We start from the raw sequence: 10,000 nt of genomic DNA on the forward strand, positions 1-10,000 counted from the left end.
TCTCCTCCCTTCCTCCCCCCTCCCTCTCTCCCTCCTCGCTCCCTCCCCCCCTCCCTCCTGTCTCCTCCCTCCCTCCTCCCTCCCTCCTTCCCTCTCTCCCTCCTCCCTCTCTCCCTCCTACCTCCCTCCCTCTCTCCCTACTCCCTACCTCCTGTCTCTTCCCTCCCTCCTCCCGGGGTTTCTCCTCTTCTCCTCGCGGGGTCTCTCCTCCTGGGGTTTCTCCTCTTCTCCTCCCAGGGTTTCTCCTCCCAGGGTATCTCCTCCCAGGGTATCTCCTCCCGGGGTTTCTCCCTGGATGGTGGATCAATCGCTGCGTCCCACACTTTGAACTGAGGTCCTCATTCCCATTCTGCCCTGCGCCTCTAAAGAGCTCAAATACTCACGAGCGCGCTCAGACATACCAGCCCACCCCCGTCCCCGTCCCCCCCAAAACAAAACAACAACAATGTGGCAGACATGATTCCTGAACCAAATCAGTTAGCGTCCAATTAAACTTGGGGAATATTGATCTCACGCCTCATTTCTAAAGATTTGATCTTCCCCTTTGAAAAAACAGCATAATATTTTTTTTATGTGGTCCCTTTACACACACACATGCACACACACACACATGTATTGGGCTGCTGTGGTCTGCCCTCCAGGTGTTACATGCTGATGCCGTGTCATTATGCCTTGACTTCACAGGCGCCTGTTGATGATGTCAGCATGAGATTTACTCCCAGCTGCGTGGCTGACACACTGGCAATTGCACGCTCATATACCCCGGAATACACACACAAACACGCGCGCACACTCACACACATACACACACACACACAGACACACGCACTCGCACACAGACACACGCACACCGACACATGCACAAGCACGCACATGCACACGCACACACAGACACACACACACACACATACATACACACACACATACATACACACACACACACACACACACACACACACACACACACAAACACACATACACACACATACATACATACTATATGTATCGTTGCACGATATATCGGTACCAACGGTCTACCGCGGTGCCAAAACGTCACGGTGCCAACTATACTACAAGCTCTATACAACGGTACTACCGTGGAATACGGTACTACCGTTGAACACGACAGGGGGACAATGTTACCTCTCTTCCCAAATTCACTGGTTTCTGGTAATGAGAAGATTGGCTCGCGACACCGTTGTGCAGCTCCCAATTTGTTGGCTCGATCACACATCTCCCCAGTCACTGGCTCGCGACACCGTTGTGACAGCTCCCAATGTGTTGGCTCGCGCACACATGCAACTCCGCAGTCACAATATTGACGTTATCTGTATGCCTGGGCGCAAGCCAGTCTTGTTCTCAGTAGGCTATCGTAATGTCAGAAGCGTTCCCTAGCTCAGAGTCCGTACCATCAAATGTAACATTATTTAAGAAACAACTCGAAAAGTTTAATATGGAACTATTTTGGTTTTAAACCATATAAACAAGGAAAAGCGATAGATGATGGCCGTCCGTTGTGCAGGTGATGCAGCAATGCCGTACAGGCAAAAGGAGGCAACACATCAAACTTAATAAAGCATCTACAATCTCGTCATCCAGACCTTGCACTGGAATACAGACGAGCTAATGAGGTTAGTATGACTTTATTTGTTATACTAGCAGTGTTCTTGCCATTAGCTAATATTACAAAAATTAATGAATAAACCTCTTGGCTAAAGCGTGTGCTGCTGTTGCTAGCTAGCCAGCCAATGCTAGCCAGCTGGCTAGCTAATGAAGTAACATTAGCCTACCTGCTGTCTTGTCGTCATGCACAGCTGTTGAATGAAATTTGTCGTCCTCTCATTCCAACTCCAAACTCCTTAAAATAATGTGAGCTAGATTATGTAGGCTGAGACGAATCCAATGATAATCCAATGATATCCACCTCTTGACATGTGGTCATTTGATCTAGTTTTGACTTAAACGAAAGTGAAAGCTAAAGCATGTTGATGTCACTGCCATCAACCAAAACCCAGTGGCTCTCCGCTGACCTTTACTGGTGGTTGGTGATACTACACTTGTGTGTATACATGGCTGATTCTGTTGTTGTTAGATATGCATTTTAAATATTTAATATTAATAATATGCATAATATATTTTTACTTACCTGTAGAGTAATGCGTTAAATGCATGTTATTCATGCACCACTCATATAAAGTGATTACACTGTACTGTAATGTACTGTACATTGCACGTTCATAAAAATAAAATAAAAATTTAAATGCTGCGGTATCGTGATACTACTTGGTATCGTGATACTTTGGCTGGTATAGTATCACAGGTCAAATATTGGTATCGTGACAACACTAATACATACATACACACACACACACACACACACACACACACACACACACACACACACACACACACACACACACACACTCATTTCTCTCTGTCCACCTCTTGGCTCCACTGCAATGTTTTAATCATGATAGAGTTTGTTTGTAATTATAAACACTCCAAGACTCCAATATCAAAGAGCTTGATGGTATTCAGGCCTATGGGTATATTATGTAGCTTTTGAAGCACACACACACACACACACACACACACACACACGTGCACGCACACACACACACACACGCACGCACACGCGCACACACATATGCACGACTTCAAAAGCAAGCCCCTCTTTTCGGAGGCGTCTGTGGCACGTTTGCATACACCTCTAAGCCCCTCCATGTGAGCCCCAAGGTCAACAGGAGTTGTTTGTGCGTGTCGTGCTGAGGGGTCTCCCGGGTGAGAGCAGAACAGAGGCCACGCCCCCTCCTGACCCCCAGCCCCCCCAGGAGCCGGCGCACACCCCCGCTACATCTGAGGGAAGGAAGGCTTGGAGGACTTCTTTAAGGTAAAACCGCATTAAGCCAGACAAGAAAGAAACACTTGAAATGTGTGAAATGACAACAAGAAAGCTTCCATTTGAACGGGACAGTAGTAGCTGTCTGATAAACATTTTGCGGTTTTAGAACACTACAGTTTCATCATCGTTCAAAGATATTCCCCCCGCATAATCTTTAATCCTGTACTCTGCTGTTTACAGTGCAACCTCTGATAGACGTCGGGACATGGGAAAAGTATAATGATGATATTGCACAGTTTATCCGTCATTACCAAACTCATCAGACAGAACGCAGAGCCAAATTTAACTTCAAAGTATTAAGATCCAGACATTTAAGCTTCAATCCAAATGATAAGAATGATCATCCGTTATGATGGGACACTCTCCAACACATTCACGAGGGTATGAAAATCTCCTTCTGTCTGTATAAAGACTAACTAAATTAAAATGGGGGGTAAATCATCCCATTAAGTGTCATATTCGTAAAAAAAAAAAAAGAAAGAAAGAGAGAATTAAAAAAACAAGAGAATTAAAAAAACAATCTTTCACTAATTGCACTAATGCATTGGCCAGCCTTTGTACTCTCTCTCTCTCTCTTGGTACGGTATGGTTTATTCCATATCTGTAGAATTTGATTGGAAGAGAGACTCAAAGTAATATCACTGAGTGCTGCTGGGAGTTCCTGCTTAGTCTGGGTCCATCAGGGTTCATCTTATTCCTCTTTAATCCCTCCATTTTGTGTCAAAGATGGATCCTGCATGATGACGGTTGCCTTTTGGGGCGATTCATCTGGTGGGAGGCAATGAGCAACTATCAACCATCAAAGGTAGCCAGGATTCAACCTCTCATTAAACTGTCACTGTAAATCTTTGTGAAATCTGTGATTCCGATTGGAAGAACTCTGTCCTGCTGGGTGGAACGAGGCCTGAGCTGTCGGCCATTTTGTGAAAATTGCAGAGGGAATATTATGGGTAGGAGGTATATTTAGGGAGGATTATGCCTGGCCTGTGTGACTGGAACAAGGGCCCTGAGATGGGACAGGTACAGGAGACAGATGTGGCTCAAATATATACGTATAGATATTTTGAAATTGAGAAATATATGAGTCTGTAAAATGTAGCTTGGCTAAACATGGCCAAAGGAAAACAGTAGGCTAAAAAAAGTGAGCTTGGTTCACAACATCAAGTGGCCTGGGTGTCTGAACCACACAGTTGAGTCAGCTCTTATAGGGAGTGTTCTAGATACCCCTGACTGAGCCAGCTCTTCTAGGGAGTGCTCTAGATACCCCTGACTGAGCCAGCTCTTCTAGGGAGTGCTCTAGATACCCCTGACTGAGCCAGCTCTTCTAGGGAGTGCTCTAGATACCCCTGACTGAGCCAGCTCTTCTAGGGAGTGCTCTAGATACCCCTGACTGAGCCAGCTCTTCTAGGGAGTGCTCTAGATACCCCTGACTGAGCCAGCTCTTCTAGGGAGTGCTCTAGATACCCCTGACTGAGCCAGCTCTTCTAGGGAGCGCTCTAGATACCCCTGACTGAGCCAGGGAGTGCTCTAGATATCCCTGACTGAGCCAGCTCTTCTAGGGAGTGCTCTAGATACCCCTGACTGTATATCTCACACTTTTGTTGCTTTGACTGAATTAACGTGTTCACTTATTTGACTCTAAACTGCTGGTGAGTCCAACCATGAATTATGTAATTAAGGATTTTGCCAATGACCTTGCACGTTTTATAATATTTTTCCCTCCTGAAATCCATGAAATGAGAGAAATGTGTTTTTTTTGAGGCAGAGAACTTCATGGCATCTCCTGGGTCATTTCTATTCACAGATAAACATGGCCGCAATGGTAAACAAGATTGACTGTGATACAGTGAGCCATATTTGATAGTCATAAAGGATTTTTCCGCTGAACGTCTGGGATCAAAGGAGTCTGTGGGGCGAATTCACTAAAGCAAATTGCGCCCGCTAATTGCACCATAATATTGCGCGTCAGTTGCGCCCGCTATGTGCTCCGTTTTAAAAACCTATTCACTAAAGACATTGCGCTAATAATATCCCAGCGCAAACACGCCCATTCGGTGTTTGCGGCTGAGTGCAATTTGCTGCTGATATAGGAAATGACTATAAATACTGCGCATACAGCGCATACAACTCGTATGCATATCATTGGACGATGGCAGACAGAAAAAGAAAGATACGATTTTCAGACAGCGAACTTGAAGGCCTCACGGACGAGGTTCAAAAACATGTCTCACAGCTTTCGGCAAAAAATATCACGACTGCAGCAAAAAATCATATTTGGGGTTTAATTTCCCAATCAGTCAGTGCCATTTGTGTGTGTAAACGCGGAAGACTGCAAACGGAGGTGGAATGATTTAAAAAGACGAACAAAGGAAAAATTTCATTTTATGTTATGCAAGTTGCAGCACGATGATCTGGCATACTTTTGGGGGAGTGTATAACATTGCCCCACCGGTACGATCTAGGCATCTAAACGGCTTTTCAGGATTCCAAATGTGCACTCAATCACACCGCGCGTCCTGATGTGAGCCCAGTTGTACGCCGCCTCTCCAACGTTGGAAGGATTACGCACGGGAGTCATCATCCATGGCTGAAGATGATACCTGCCGTCACCTATGATACAAAAGCAAAATATTTTCAAGACCATTCAAATAAAACAAATATTGTGTAGGCTATGTTTTTATTTATTTATTTATAGCCTACCTATATCGGCCCCCAGCCGTTCAATGAACAGCTATAGGGAATGCGCAGTTTCGCGTATAGACTATTATACGCACAGTTTCGTGCTATGTAGGCTATTATATTCATTGGGGGAGCTTGGACTCGCTGGGGACGGGTGGAGAGACGCATAGTCAACTGAGCCTCCCCAGACGCGACTTCATCCTCCAGTTGGCTGAAGAGCTGCGCGCTCTGGTGTCCAAACAGCTACCACGGTGGTTCTAGTGTTAAATCAAAAAGTGACCTTCTTCTAAATATTCTCTCACGAACAACATGCCTGGCATTGCGATGCCTTCGCCTGGCAACAATCACTGCTGCCATGATCAGCGGACAGGCTGGCCGCGACACACCCCTTGCGCTTAAATACCACCACGTTTCTGAAAACGGTATTAATTTCACTTTAACTGCGTGAGGCAATTTGCGCCGATGTTTGTGAATTGGGCGGGTTTTGCAATAATGTTCATTTGCATAGAAAGGGGAACATTCTCCGCCCATATTACCTAATTTAAATATGAGCTAATAACACCGGCGCAGAGCAACGCAATGACGAACGCAACGCAGTTAACACCGTATTTCACCCTTTGCGAGGGCTTTGTGAATAGCAAACATAATTTTTGACTTATTTGCACAGGCTTTGCGTCAGGAAAAGCTGCGCAATCCTTTAGTGAATTCGCCCCTGTGTTTGTTAGGGGCTGTGAACCCTGAAGCCTCAAAGCATACATTCACAACTAATCTGGTTTCTCTTACATGGTTTTACTTTAATGTCTGTTCTTGCCTAGAAAAGGGAGGAGGGCAAACGATAGAGAAAAATAGATATGTATCTTCTATGCAACCTTCATTTCCATCTCAAAATATATAATATACCACCTGCCTCTTTAGTTCTCTCATTTTGTTTCAAAATGAAAAGCAATTTTCCTTGGGTTTATAATCCTTGGTAATAGTCAACCATCATTTTTAATCTTTAGATGCATTTTAAATCCAAGCTGTAATGTCTTAACTCTCCGACAAGGTCAAATATCTTAGCAAATAAGGCTTAAGCTTTGTTTTATATGAAAGAATTACATGATTAATACCGAAGAATGAATCAGGCACTCCTCAGTCAGATTGGGTTTGTGCTGAGGATTACACTGTCCTACTTTCTCACATGGCATAAATTGACACGGTGGTTTGTTTAGCAAAGCGCTGCTAAACAGAATCTTTTTACCTCTTAGCGGGCGAAGCCCCTCGTTACCCGCTGGGCTGGAAGCACAACTGGCAGCACTTAACTGTGATGGTCCTTTGAGGATTATCCATACAGTAGACGCTATTGACCAACGGTCAATTTAATTTAGTGAGTTCAAATGCACCCACGTACCACAGAATTACATCTGGGTGCCAGCCTGGAAATACATGCTGTGTTCATGAACACGTTTGGTTATCGTGGTTGAGACCAAACTGGGGTTGCCACTGGTTGACCTCATCTAACCCTTTAGGTGCTGTAGGCCTCTGCCTCCACTGTGCCTGTTCCATTCTTCTGAGTAGGGCTGGGTATCGATTAGAATTTCAAGAATCGATTCGATTCCGATTCACAAGGTTCAGAATCGATTATCACGATTCAATTCGATTCGATTCAATATTGATTCGGTTAGTGTTACCAAAACCAGTTTTTTTTAGCTGTAACCTTAATTGCATGACTGCCAAGTTATGCAACACATCAATACTAGGGCTGGGTATCGATACTGATTTCCAAAAATGAATGAATGAATGAATGAATCATTGAATGAATGAATGAACTATTCATTCCTTCATTTATTCATTCATTCATTAAATAAATAAAAGATCGATTTTGGGATTCATGAATCGATTCTGAATCATTTGACAGGGTCTCGGCGGGGGGAGAGATCTACAGGGACTCGGCGGGGGAGAGATCTACAGGGACTCGGCGGGGGGAGAGATCTACAGGGACTCGGCGGGGGAGAGATGTACAGTACCGAAGAGAGACTCCTCAAGCTGGACCAGCCGCCCCCCCCCCCCGTCCTCTCTCACTGCTCTCATTCACGTCAGCTCTGTAGCGGTGGATCGCTCAGCGGACATCTTGTTTCCTCCGGTGTCTGAGGTAGATTCAGGAGAGAGGGCCTTTTTTTTGTAACCTTAACAACCGCAGGCTGCTCATCCCAGAACCTGTTGGCTGGCCGACAGCCTCATCAGCGCTCTCCTCACGTCTGCATGTTTATGATCGCTGGAGAGCCCATTTCTTATTCATGCAGACTTTTATAAACTGGACAGCCGTTCCACTCTTCTCCGTCCCAACCAGTATGTCAAAACAAACTGATTTATTATTCATCTGATTTATGAATGTATCAGCGGGCTGAGGTATCAATGCTCCAAGGCCTGCCGTTTATACATGCGCACGACTGATAAAGTACAACTACATGTAGACATATTGGATGAATTCATTCAAAACCTGCTACATGTATTTATTATGCACTATAAATCCAAAAGCACTTGGAATGCTAAAGCTATCGTACTCCACCATCACATTTCCCCACAAACAGACCGTATTGATGGATAATGATAAGTTGTTTGCGGATTGCTTGGCTACATGCATATTAATAGATTTTTGGGGATATTCTCCAGTGTTTTGACCGAAATGTAATTAGAAATTTGATTAATACATCCTAGCACTCCAGCACAAATGAAACAGGAGACTTAATTGTATAATGCCAACCTGTGGTGTAGAGATGGTGAACAGCTAGGCTATAGATTGCTGTATGGTTATTTAGTAAGTTCACCGAAAATTACTTCCTGTGATCCCTGCTCCTCCCTCACCGCCAGCGTTTACATTTTAAACCTGCAAACGCTATAAAGAAGGGCTGAACTATCAAACGTCCTTCGGGCATTTCCCTTTAATTCATGTTTTCCTGAGCACATGTACTGTAAAGTGGGTTCAGTGCGTTGTACTGTATGTCCATGTGAGTGCTTCTGATTATCATGTGACTGACAGGGCTTGACCCCTCTAAGTCAGGTATGTTTAGCATCCATTTGAAAGCGTTGCCCCTGGCGAACACCTGGCCTGGCCTCAGAGAGATGGAGTCTGATGGCTGTGAGGATGATGGCTACAGCGCAATGCAAATGTTTCCCTAAAACTCTCTATGTGGGATAATTGGAGCTGTTTAAAAATGCATCGTGTTCAGACGGAAAGGCTGCATTCACATGCACATGCACACACATACACACACACACACACACACACACACACACACACACACACACACACAGAGCCACGCCGATCTGATCCGTCAAAACTCATTAAGGCCTTAAAACATATTTCCGACTGACACTGGCGGTCTCCATTAGAAAAGCCCCAATTATTGTTGAAAGCTATTCCCCACCTGCCCATGGATTTGCATATGATTGGGCCGATCAGTTAAAATGAGAGCATTTTGCCACTGCTCAAAAATTCATGGAGCACCACTGGATCAGTGTGAAAGTGCCATCATGTAAAGTCAGCGTTTTAACTGGCGTTTGGAAAGTTGATGTGACTGCAGGGGTGATTGTGAGGTTCTGCCTCTTGACATCGTTTGTTGTTTGGACTCGGATGGTCCTGTTTCCTCAACCCCAGAACAGCCACAGTACCGGGCCTTTGTGGGGAGGAGAATGGGCTCGGCTTCAACACTTCAAAATACCTTTCAGAGTGAGGAGGGGAGGATAATGGCGTCTGTTTTAGTTTTGCTGGTAAGGGGGTAAGGGCCGTGCAGGCCAGTGTGGATTGAGACGCGGATGTAATGGTTAAGTTGATACAAGTGTAAGTCCATAAGATCATGACGATAACATGACATTGAGCGCGCGTGTGTGTGTATGTGTTTTGCATTGCCGTTTCCTCAAAACTTAAAGTATAACTCCCTTTCCAACCAGATACTTTCATGCTCATCACGCCCCTCGTATCTCCTGTCCCTGATTCTTTCTTCCCCTCTGTCTGTCTCGCTCTCTATTCATTAAAAGTCTTCTCAAACTTGTCCTCAGCCGGAGCAGAAGGAGGCCAATTGATGTGAATCGGAGCATATGTCACTCAGGGACATATAACAAGCCTGTCTCTGAGATGAAGATGTGGGTCCCATACACAAGATAATTTGAGGTGATCACACCCCTGATTGCTTCAGTGTGTGTGTGTGTGTGTGTGTGTGTGTGTGTGTGTGTGCGTTTGTGTGTGTGTGTGAAGATTCTATAGACAGGATTATTTACTACTTATTGGGTTTCACTGTAGTTTCTTATATAAAAGCATATGCAGTAACGTGCTCGTGTGTGTGTTTGTCTGTCTTTGTATGCAAGTTTTACTGTAATCATTATCTCTCTCTGTCTCATTTTCTATCTCTCTCGCTCTCTCCCCCCTCTCTCTCTCTCTCT

Source organism: Borostomias antarcticus (assembly GCF_949987555.1).
Source record: "Borostomias antarcticus genome assembly, chromosome: 2".
Classification (NCBI taxonomy): domain Eukaryota; kingdom Metazoa; phylum Chordata; class Actinopteri; order Stomiiformes; family Stomiidae; genus Borostomias; species Borostomias antarcticus.